We start from the raw sequence: 12,021 nt of genomic DNA, 5'->3' as shown, positions 1-12,021 counted from the left end.
TATTTGAAATTATTATGCCGATTTTTAGTACCACTAGCAGGATTTAAGGGGTTCTGCTGTGGGAATTCCCTGGTGGTCTAGTGGTTAGGACTCTCCCCTTTCGGGATCTCAGTTCCCTGTCCAGGGATTGAACCCAAGCTACAGCCGTGAAAACCCGGTATCCTAACTACTAGGCCGCCAGGGAACTCTCAGTATTTTCTTAAAGTAAAGCAAAAGGGTGCTGGGTCACAGCTGGTGGAAATGTGTCTGGGATGGGGTGGACCCTTCCTGCTGGGGCAGCTCAGAGCCGAGGTCCCTCCTCCCAGGTGTTCATTGTCATTCCTTCCTGACCAGCCGGCTCCTCCTCCCCTGATCTTGATTTTTTTTTTTTTTTTAACACCTTTATTGGGGTATAATTGCTTTACAATGGTGTGTTAGTTTCTACTTTATAACAAAGTGAATCAGTTATACATATACATATGTTCTCATATCTCTTCCCTCTTGCGTCTCCCTCCCTCCCACCCTCCCTATCCCACCCCTCCAGGCGGTCACAAAGAAACTCCTGCAGGTGGCCTTCGCTGGCCCTGCTGCTCTCAGGCCTCAGCAGCCTTCCTGGGTTCCACTGCCACGGTCCTGGCTGGTCACTACTGAGCCCCACTCCAAGCGCATCCGCTCGCACAACCACGAGCCCTCTATCCGGCTAAGACTGCCCCTCACGCGGGCCTCCTCTGTCTCTTGGACGCCATGGCCGCTCTCCTGCTGACAGGGACCCCCACACACACCGAACTCCCCTCCAGCCTCCATCTGTGTCTTCAAGATAAACTGAGGCTCTGGTGGCCACTGTGCAAATGGGCCATGCCCAGACCCCACCCCCAGAGGGCAGGTGGTGTGCTCAAAGGTGTTGGGGAGCCGGGGACAGGGAGAGGCCGGGCCCCCCATGACCAGCCACAGCCATCCCCAAGTCTAGACAGCCTCTGGGGCACCAAAGACCTGTCCCCACTCACTGCGCATCTCCTGGGAGCGTCAGCTCACCCGCCAGTGTTTACCCGACTCCTCCGCAGATCAGGCTCGGGGCCAGCCCCACCTACACACCTTCTGAATTCTCCCAGCCAGTGGGTGGTGAGGGGGCAAGTGGCCTCTTTCAGAAAAGGTAAACGGAAGAACTCAAGCCTGCCGAGGACCCTTAGCCGAGGGTGGGGGTGGTGGAAGCCCAGAGCCCACGTCTTGACCAAATGGGACACTGGGCCTGGAGACCAGTCTCTGTGGAGGGCTGGGGTCCCCACTTCCATTTTATAGATGGGGAGCCCGAGGCTCTGGAGGTGAAGTGGCCGGTCCAGGGCCTTCAGCCCCCTGCAGCCTGTCCTGGGGAGGGGCCCTGGTCCCGGCTCGCACGAAGCAGGGCTGGACTGAGGGGCGCAGCATCCTCCCCCCACGGCCATCGTTCTCTCCCCGAGTGACCCCCACCCTCTGAGTCCTGGCCTCTTGTCTCGCCAGCTGCCTCTCGCCCTGAGCCACCATCAATGTTGTTAGGCTGAGCAAAGTCACATTAGGTGGCATCCAGCACGGCTCAATCAAATCAAGCCACTTAGAGGGATGGCAGCAGCAGGAAGGGGCCCTAGGGCCACCAGTCCTAGATGGGGCCAGGCTTGGGTCAGCGACAAAGCAGCAGGGTTGGGGGCCGGGCAGCATTGCCCGGGAGGCCAGGGGACAGGTGGACAGGTGGTGCTTGGGCACAGAGGGGCAGCATGGCAGGCGGCCCCTGACCCAGGAGCTCAGGATGATGGGGGCAGACAAGCCCAGGCCCCCATCTGGGATATCGGGGCAGGATGCGGAGCACAGGTGAGGTGGGAGCAGAAGAGGCACGGCCCCCGGGTCTCCTGCAGAATGAGCCAGGCCAGGTGGGACCAGGGGGTGGGAGTGTGTGACAAGGAGGCTGGGAAGGACAGGGAGGGGTCCCTCAAGGCTGGGGGCCAGGACGTAGGGAGTTAAGCCTGGAATTTTGCTCGAGTTGGACTCGCCCAGAAGCACGAGCACATATGGGTTGTTCTCACTTCTTCCCACCATACCGTGTCCTTACAACCTTCGCTGGCTCCCCTGTGCTCCCAGGACTGAGTCTTCTCTCAGTGATGCACGGACGGCCCACAGGCTGGCCTGGCTGGTTTTCGTCAACTGGCTTGCCCTGTTCTTTTTTTTTTTTTTTTTCTCCCTGTTCTTGTGTCACCCACTCCTCCAGCCGGCCCCAGAGCTCACTTGCGCCTGCCCATCTCTGCCACGGACTTCCTGCAGAAAAATCTGATGGCTTCTCTGAGTGATGGATTCAACCCCTGAGAAGTGGGAATTGGTGGAACCCTGGGGCAAGGAAGCTGGGGTTTACCCACAATTCCCATCCCTCAGGGGCCGCTGGTGATAGCGTTGTGATGGCTGCTCGCCTGGAGTGGACTGGCCTAGGCAAGCTTTGTCTCTGGCGTTGGAGAGATACGGGGGCAACAGAAATGTTAAGGATCAGACATTGACCAGCCTGAGGCCTTGAAGAAAGTTCAGGTCATCCAGTAGCAATTCAGGGCTGCAGTGAGATCCAGGGCCCCCTGTTACCAGCTGAATTGCATCCCCCCTAAAATGTGTATGTTGAAGTCCTAAACCCTAGCACCTTGGGATGAGACTGTATTTAGAGATAGGGCTTTTACAGAGGTAATTAAGGTAAAATGAGGCCATCAGAGTGTGCACTAATCCAAGCTGACTGGTGTCCTTATAAGAAGAGGAGATTAGGACACAGACACACACAAAGGGACGACCATGTAAAGACACAGGGAGAAGGCGGCGTCTACACACCCAGGAGAGTCCTCAGGAGGAACCAGCCTGCTGACGCTTTGATCTCAGGCATCCAGCGTCCGGACTGTGAGTTGATAAGACTCTGTAGTTTAAGCCACCCAGGCTGTGTACCCGCTGTGGCAGCCCCAAGACATTCATACAGCCACCATGCAGCACGTAGAGTCACAGTCCCTAAAGCCGGAGGGCAGGTTTGCTGGAAGTTGGGCCAAAGACTTGATCCTGGGGTGGTGGGGAAAAGGAAAGGATGGCTGTGCTTTGCCATCTCCTGGGCCAGTGTCAAGATCCATAGTAGAGGGTGGACCCCATGACCCAGACGGGGTATCAGGGTGGAAGCCCCCAGCGCTGGAACTCGGATCCCCCCGAAACTGCTGGTAGCAGAAGTGGCCACAAACCTGCTTGGAGGAGACCAGCCTCCTGCTGCCTGGGCCGTGCAGACCTCACCTGAGGCAGATGTCCTTTCCGAGATCTGCCCGCCTCCCCTCCAGGCCCCCGACAAGTCATGACGGGTGACTTCTCATGTGACCTGACTATGGGCAGAGATGGCTTATTCTCCAGGTAGCTGTGGCCAAGCAGGCTTGCACCCGCAGGACCCTGGAGAAGGGAAAGTGGATATTCAGGATCTGGAGTGGGGAGTGGAACTGGGCTGGGGAAGGGGGAGTTATTGATATGGGGCGTTTTCCAAATCCTGGCAAGGATGCCTGAAATCTGTCCTCATGTGCTGCTGGAATGGCTCCTGGGAGTTTGGGGATGACAGAGGCTGGGGAAACGAGGAGGGCTGGGCAGTGTATTTGCAAGAGAACCTGCAGCTGATGGAGAAAGCCCTGGGAGGGAGCTTCCAGGCCCCCATGGCCGTCACGTCCTTAGGTCCTTGCTGGCTGCTGGCTCCTTCCTTGGGGCCTGAGCAAGATGGCAGCCACAGTCTTTAATCTCCAATCTCACAAGGGACGTCCCGTCACTTTGTCGCCTTCTATTTGTCAGAGGCAAGTCACTGAGTCCAGTCTGCACTCAGGGGAGAGGACTTCATGAGGGCATGGATGCCGGGGGAGGGTCCTGGGGCAGCTTAGAGGAGCCCCCTCAGGGAGTGGGGGTGGGCAGCCGGTGACGGCATTGCTTCACTTTTATCCCCTAAAAAGGTCAAGGGTGGGTGACCCCTCCCTGACACTCCAGACCAAGCCTGGACTCAGGAGAGAGGAGACCACTCAGATCTCTCCAGAGCTGCACATGAGGGTCTGAGCTGACCCTGAGTCCAAGACACCAAGGTACTATGAGGCCTCTATGTTAGGTGGGGGATTCCAGGGTCTTAAAGACTTAAGACACAGGCACCTCAAAAAGTTAGGCGTGGAATCACCATGTGATCCAGCAAGTCCACTTGGAAACAGGGAAGATGTTTCTGGTTGTGAGTCGCTGGAAACTCCACTAACTGGCTGGAAGGATAAAAGGATGGGAAGACAAAATGCTTTAGGGTCCAACCTGACCCTGACCCTGACCGGGGCCTGGTGGACCCCCTGGAGGGGATGGTCTGCAGAGCCCACAGTGACCAGGCCTCCAGGGGTGACGGGTTCTGGGGCCGAGCCTGGACACCAGGACCTGTTGTGGGAAGTGGCCCACCCCGGGTGCAGGGTGTCCCTAGAGAACTAATCACTGCTGCTAGGCGTGACCCCTGCAGTGGCCCTGGGTAGCAGTGTAAGCGATGATGGCTGGTCCTCCAATTCCCCTCACTGGGGGCTCTCAGTGTTGGGTGCTGGGAGAGAGGGAGCCCCACAGGGGTCCTGGGCTTCCTGGTCACCCTCATAGGGTCTGGAAAATAAAGCTGGGCCCAGCTGGCTTGTGTGAGGAAGGACCTGGTCGCCCACAGAGCAGGAGAGGTGGGTTGGAGGCTGAAGGGCAAGGTGCAAAGACCTGGGGGGCGGCCACACTGGAAACTTGAACAGGCCCCTCTCAGCACCCTTCCGTTGCACCCTGCGTCCAGTGCCCCCAGGGCCTGCGGTAACCGCTTTCCTCTGCAGCACCCTCTCCTTCCAGCCTTCCAGTGTCCCACCTGAACCCCACCATCACACCCCCCAAATTATTCACCAAAGGAAGCCAGAGCCTTCTTTCTACACTCTGCCCCACAACCAGCTGGGGTCCTGCCCCTGCTGCAGGGTCCCCACTGTCCCCAGCAGGAATGAGAACAGACAGATACTCCTGGTGGGACACACTGGCCACAGGGTCTGGCCTCGCCCCTTCCATCTTCCCCAGAGAGCTCTCAGAGCATACTGAATGGCTCTGTGCTCTCCCTGCAGTCACCCAGCTGGCCCTTCCAGGCCCGACCTCAGCATGTTGTGAGCCCTCCTGGGTTGCCCCTGCACCCTGCCTGCCTGCCACGCCCCCATCGTGGGTCTGGCTCTGGTGTCTGCATCCTCTCTCCCATCAGCCCAGTAGCCTGCACTGGGTGCTGGCGATGCTGGTGGACCGTCTGGCCCTGGACCCGGGTCACACCCCTCTCCCCAAGGCTGGCTGAGTTCCGGGAAGGCCGCGGGTATGTATGGAGGAAACGTCGCCCCGAAGCCTGAGTTCTCCTACCACCTGGGCCCGGCCGCCCTCTCTCTGAAGCCCCTGGGTTCCACCCTGTGCAGGTGGCTTAGATGGGATCTGGACCCTGGCATTTTGGAGTTTTGTACTTTCCAGACCGTTCTTATTCCTGGAAAACATTCCAGCCAACTTTTCCTTTGGTTGCCCCCCTTCACCCTGGAATGCAGCCTGGCATAGGGAAGCCCCCGCCTGGTGGCTGCCAGGCAGCATCCCTGTCACTGGGCCACAAACTTTTCTGTCACCACCTCGCCCAGTCCAGCCTGCCTGCACCTCTGGCTCCCAGTCCTCCTGGCTGTCAGTGTCACCAGGCTGCCAACCAGCGGCCACTTGGGGAATGTCCAGCTTTCCCTTTGGCAACTGGCCTACTTGGTGGACCCACCCAGGCCCAGCTGCTTCTCCCACCTCTTTCCTCTCTCACTCGCTCACTCATTTGTTCACTCATTCATTCATTTAGCAAACCACAGGGAGTTCAGCTGAGCCAGGCCAAGGCGGGCTTCATGGCTGGAGGGACGCGGCCAGGGAAAACACGCAGCCCTCCTCCCTTTGGGGCCGACTTTATAGCGGGGACACAGACATGGTGCATATAATTTAAAACAACTGGGCAGGGCTTCCCTGGTGGCGCAGTGGTTGGGAGTCCGCCTGCCAATGCAGGGGCCACGGGTTCGAGCCCTGGTCTGGGAAGATCCCACACGCTGCGGAGCAACTGAGCCCGTCTGCCACAGCTACTGAGGCTGCGCTCTAGAGCCCGTGAGCCACAACTACTGAGCCCACATGCTACAACTACTGAAGCCCGCGTGCCTAGAGCCCGTGCTGCACAACAAGGGAAGCCACTGCAGTGAGAAGCCCGCGCACCGCAACAGAGTAGCCCCCGCTCGCTGCAACTAGAGAAAGCCCACGTGCAGCAACGAAGACCCAACGCAACCATTTAAAAAATAAAATAAAATCCGAAAAAAACATGTACAGTTCAGTGGTTTTTAGTATATTCACAGCCATGCAACCATCACCACAGTTAATTTTTGGAACATTTCATCACTTCAAAAGGGAACCTCCTGGGACTTCCCTGGTGGTCCTGTGGTTAAGACTCTGCACGTCCACTGCAAGGGGCACGGGTTTGACCCCTGGTCAGGCAACTAAGATCCCACATGCCGCGAGGTGCAGCCAAAGACTTAAAAAAAAAAAAGAAAACCTCCTGCCTTCTAGCCCGCAGCCCTCCAGCCCTCCCTCCCCAGCCCTAAGCAAGCACTAATACACTTTCTGTCTCTATGAGTTTGCCTGTTCTAGGGAACCTCAGGTAGTGGGATCATGCATTGTTTGTCCTGTGTCTGGCTCTTTTCACTGAGCTTAATGTCTTCAAGGTGCATCCGTGTTGTAGCAGGTGTGAGGCCCTCATTCCTTTTAAAGGCTGAGTAGGAGCCCATTGAATGGTGGATCACAATTTGTTTATCCCTTCACACACAGATGGACATTTGGGTTGTTTCCACCTTTTGGGGACTGAGTAAGGCTGCTGTGAACACCCGTGTACAGCTTTTCATGTAGACACATATTTTCATTTCTCGGGAATAAACCTAGGAGAAGAATTGCTAGGTCATATGGTAACTCTATGTTTAATTGTGTGATGAACTGCTAGCCCAGGAAATCCTTTAATATCCACACCTGACCCAGTCATTACCTTGATTAAGGCCCTCTAACTGCTCCTGACCGCAAAGCCCAGGCCCTGTCAGCCCGCCCTCCGCCCTCCGCCCACAGGCTTCCATCCTGGGACTCAGGCCCCGAGCTCCCGCCCACCGCAGGGGTTTAGCGAGTGGTCGGTTCTCCGGCTGGAGCTCTCCTGCCTCTCTCCCGCCTTTCTTCAGGTCTCAGACCCAGCAGGCTCCGGAACTCCTTTCTTGTTTTGCTTCCATGGTGTTTGTGCAATTAGTTAATTAGAATCCAGGTCTGGACGCCCCAGGAGGGCAAGTACTCTGTGTTTTAAAGCATGTAATAGATGTTCCAAATCATTTGGTGGAAGAAGAAATTCTCTGAGCAGAAAGGGGATCCGGAGCTGTTTTAATTTCTTTTTTTCTTTCTTTATTTTTTGTTTGTTTTAATTTCTAAACGGGGTTGCGATGGGCCCACTCTCTTTTGCCTACACAGCAGTCTCCGGTCTGTCCCCACTTTTCTGGTGAGAGTATCTTGGTTTCCCTTTGGGGATTCTCTCCCCACTCAGTCTGGGGGAAGCTGAAAACCCAGGCTTGGCGGGCCAGCCTGTCCTTGGCAGCTGAAGTTGATTCAGGCAGGCAAATGGCTGAGGTGGGGGCAGTGAGAGGTCATCCAGGTCTTTGCTGTCCCCTTCTCCATGGGGAATCCAAGCTGGCAGAATGTGGACAGGATTTGAGGAGAGGCTGCCTGGGAATGAAGCCATGTGGAGGAAAGCAGGACTGAGACAGGAAAAGAGAAATGGATGAAGCACCTGGATTGAGCCATGCCGGAAGCTCAGGTGAGCCAATACATTCCCTCATGCACAAGTCGGTTTGAACTGGGTTTCTGTACCATGTAATCAAAAGATTCCTGATTAATGCAGGGTGTACAGCCCAGAAAAGGTTTGCAGTGTTAGCCCATTTTCCTATCAGGTGGTTTTTTCTTAGTACGGTAATTTGTAAGAGCAATTAGTATATTAGGAACTTTTTATTGTATACTTTGCAAATGTTTTCTCTGGTCTGTTGTGTGCATGTTTGTGTGTGTATTTCTTGCATTTTTTTTTTTTTTTTGGCCACACTACGTGGCCTGCGGGAACCCAGTTCCCCTACCAGGGATTGAACCCATGTCTGCACAGTGGAAGCGCGACGTCTCAACCACTGGACCGCCAGGGAAGTCCCATGTGTGTGTATTTCTTTATAGAATCTTTTGCCGTGCATAATTCCAAAATTTGTTATATAATCAAATGTCTATCTCTCCTCCTATAATTGATGGGTGTTAATTTTACTATATTGTTTGAAGACAATGCCCTTTATCAGATCAAGAAGTTGTTCTTCTACTCCTAGGCTGCCAGGCGATTTTTTTAAAATCACAAATGAGTATTAGATTGTCTCAGATCCTCCTTCTGCAACTACTGAGGTGATCGTGGATTTTTTTCTCCTTTAGCCTGGATCGGGAAGTACATTCATCAGTTTGCTGGCATTGAAATCCTGCTCTAAGTCCAGCATGATCAGAGGTCTGACATTTTTGATATACAGCTGACTTCAGTTTATTAACAGTTTCTTTAGGCTTGCTGCATTTATGATCAGAAATTAGATTGGTCTTTTCATTTTCATTTTGGAGTTGAGATCATGCTAGCCTTCTGTGAAGTTTTTAAGATAGCGATTTTTCTGCTCCATGAACGCTTAGTAAAAATTCACCTGTGAAACCAGCTAGATCTGGTGTGCCTGTGTGAATTTTGGTAATACATATTGTGGCTATAACCGAAGACCACGCAAATGAGAACAAGCGGGGCTGTGTACTCAGCTTGCTCTAGCAGGGAGACAGCCCCATCACTTGCATGTTGGCAGAGACTCAAAGGCAGGCAGAGGAGGGGACAGCTTCATAGTGAAAGGGGGGCTCAGATGTGCCCCGAGTGGGCTCGGGGAAGCTGTGAGCGGCCAACTGAAGGTGCTGCAACCTGTGTGGTTGCTTAGGGGAGCCTACTTGGCTTTCTCTGATTGGTCCTGAGCTGGAAGCGGAGGCAGAAATTAGGGAAGCTGGCAGGTGTTGGCCAAGTCCTGGCCGTTTGGGGCCGGCCAAGTTCTGTTGGCGTATCTAATAGCCATTGTCCCAGTGTACATTCAGCCTCTGTGTTTTTATAGAGCCTTACCCATTTCTTCTTGCCTTTCAAATGTACTGGTGTCAAGTTGTTTGTAGGATTCATTAATAATTTCAGTCTCTAATATTTCTTTTGTATGTTTTCTCTTGTTGCAGATTTGTGTCTTTTCTCATTGTCCTTGTTGGACGTGTTAGTGGTGTGATGATTTGACACATCTTTTTATTTTTTTTTATTTTATTATTTTTTATTTTTGGCTGCGTTGGGTCTTTGTTGCCGAGTGCGGGCCTCCTCTAGTTGCAGCGAGCAGGGGCTACTCTTCATTGCGGTGCGCAGGCTTCTCATTGCGGTGGCTTCTCTTGTTGCAGAGCATGGGCTCTAGGCACGCGGGCTTCAGTAGTTGTGGCTCTCGGGCTCTAGAGCACAGGCTCAGTAGTTGTGGCGCACGGGCTTAGTTGCTCTGCGGCGGCATGTGGGATCTTCCCGGACCAGGGCTCGAACTCGTGTCCCCTGCACTGGCAGGCGGATTCTTAGCCACTGCGCCACCAGGGAAGCCCTGACACATCTTTTTAAAGTACCAGTTTTGAGTTATTGTGAGTCATTTTCTATTTCATTCGTTTCTGTTCTTATCTTTGGTACTTTCTTCTGCTCTCTCTGGGATTTACTCTGTTCTTTTTGTAATTGCTTAAGTTGAATGCTTAGATACTTTTTTTTTTTAACATAGTTTTGTGATAAATGCATTTAAGGCTATAAGCTTCCCTTCAGTGTTGTAACTTTCGATGTGTCATATTTTCGTTGTTGGGCAATTCTAAATTTTTCATAATTTCTGTTGTGGTTGTCTCTTCAGCAGCTGTTATTTAGGGGAGCACATTTTAGTTTCTAAGAATATGACATTCTTAAAAAAAAAACAAAAAACAACTTTCTTTTTACACTAAAAAGAAAAATTTAGTTCTAGGAGGTGTTTTGTTTTGTTTTGTTTTTTTCTTTTGTAGCATCCTTGGGATTTTCTACATAGATAGTCATATCATCCAAAATAGGGGCAGTTTTAGTTCTTCCTTCTCATGTATGGCTGCCTTTTATTTTATTTTCTCATCTTCGTGCACTGGCTAGAACCTCCGGTACTACACTGCATAAAGGTGATGAGAGTGGACAGCCTTGCCTCGTTCTGATTTACAGGGAAAGCATTCAGTCTTTCATTGTTAAGTATAATGTTAGCTGTAGGTTTTTTGCATCTATATCACGAGAATTGTTTTTCTCTCGTTTTCTTATTTTGTATTGTCTTTGTTTGGTTATGGTATCTGGGTAATACTAGCTTCATAAAATGAATTGAGAAGTATCTCCTCCTCTTCTATTTTCTGGACGAGATTGTGTAAAATTTTTCTTTAAATGTTGGTAGAATTCTCCATGAAACCATCTGGGCTGGAGAGTTCTTTCTTTGGGATTTTAAAAATTATGAGTTCAGTGTCCATAATAATTATGCGGCTATTCCCATGATCCATTTCAAATTGGGTAAGTTGTGGTAATTTATGCTTTTCTAGGATTTGTTCGATTTCATCTAAATAGTCAACTTTTTATAGTTGTTTGTAATATTCCCTTACTTTCCTTTTGGTGTCTGAAAGATCTGTAGTGATGTCCCCATTTATCAGTTTTTCTAGAATTTGTCAATTTGATTGATCTTTTCAAAGAAATGCTTTTTGTTTCATTGATTTTCTCTATTATTTGTCCATTTACATTTTAATTGATTTCTGCTGCCTTTAGAATTTCCTTTCCTTCTGCTTGCTTTCGGTTTATTTTTGCTCTTCTTTCTCTAGTTCATAAGGTAGAAGTTTACATTTTTTTCATTTGAAAAATACATTCTTACATAGTCTTTTCTAATATAAACATTTAATGCTATGAATTTCCCTCTAAACCCTGTTTGTTGCTGCCCACACATTTTTGTATGTTGTATTTTCATTTTTATTCAGTTCAACTTATTTTGTAGTTTCCCTCTTTTGACCTACTAATGATTTTGAAATGTGTTGTTTAGTTTCCAAGCGTTTGGATTTTCTTGTTATCTTTCTGTTGAAGAGTTCTAGTTCGAGTCCACTGTGGTCAGAGACATCATTTGTATGATTTCAACTCATTTAAATCTGTTGAGGCGTTTCAACAGAATGTGTGTCCAAGTGACTCCTGGTGGCTTGCCATGATCGCGATTGTATGGTGGCTAGTACGCTGTGTTGTGAAAAGAAGTTGTGTCTTGCTGTTGTGGGTAGAATGTCCGATCAATGCCGATTAGATCCTGTCGGTTGATGATGCTGAGGTCTTTTACATCCCGGGTGATTTTCTGTCTAGTTTTCTGTCAACTACTGAGAGAGAGGTGGTGAAGTCTCCAGCTATGATTATGGATTTGTCTTATTTTAAAAAATAAGAGGCTTTGCACGTTTGTCGTTCTCTCCGTCTGGACTCGAGGCTTCTGTTGCAACCATGATCCGCCAGATCATCGGTCAGGCCAAGGAGCATCCTAGCTTGATCCCCCTCTTCATATTTATTGGAGCGGGAGGTACTGGAGCAGCGCTGTATGTTTTGCGCCTGGCATTGTTCAATCCAGATGTCAGTTGGGACAGAGAGAATAACCCAGAACCCTGGAACAAACTGGGTCCCAATGATCAGTACAAGTTCTACTCAGTGAATGTAGATTACAGCAAACTGAAGAAAGAAGGTCCAGACTTCTAAATGAAATGTTTCACTGAAAAGCAGTTTAGAATGAAGGTCTTCCAGAAGCCATCCGCACAGTTTTCCACTTAACCAGGAAATATTTCCCCTCTAAACGCACAAAATCATGTTGGTGTATTGTGATGGGGTTTACGCTGATTAATAAATAGTTTGAAACT

General features: G+C 51.0%; 1 pseudogene across 1 annotated transcript; it reads left to right on the top strand.

Annotated features, from left to right (window-relative positions):
* The first annotated feature begins 11,572 nt into the window (after positions 1-11,572).
* LOC112410414 (cytochrome c oxidase subunit NDUFA4 pseudogene) lies at positions 11,573-12,021 on the top strand (annotated as a pseudogene). Its single transcript, XR_003005430.1, has one exon. The product of XR_003005430.1 is annotated as a cytochrome c oxidase subunit NDUFA4 pseudogene (transcript).

Source organism: Neophocaena asiaeorientalis, unplaced genomic scaffold, assembly GCF_003031525.2.
Source record: "Neophocaena asiaeorientalis asiaeorientalis breed wild unplaced genomic scaffold, Neophocaena_asiaeorientalis_V1.1 scaffold30, whole genome shotgun sequence".
Taxonomy (NCBI): Eukaryota; Metazoa; Chordata; class Mammalia; order Artiodactyla; family Phocoenidae; genus Neophocaena; species Neophocaena asiaeorientalis.
Note: the sequence above shows the minus strand (reverse complement) of the source record. Positions and strands in the feature narration are given on the sequence as shown.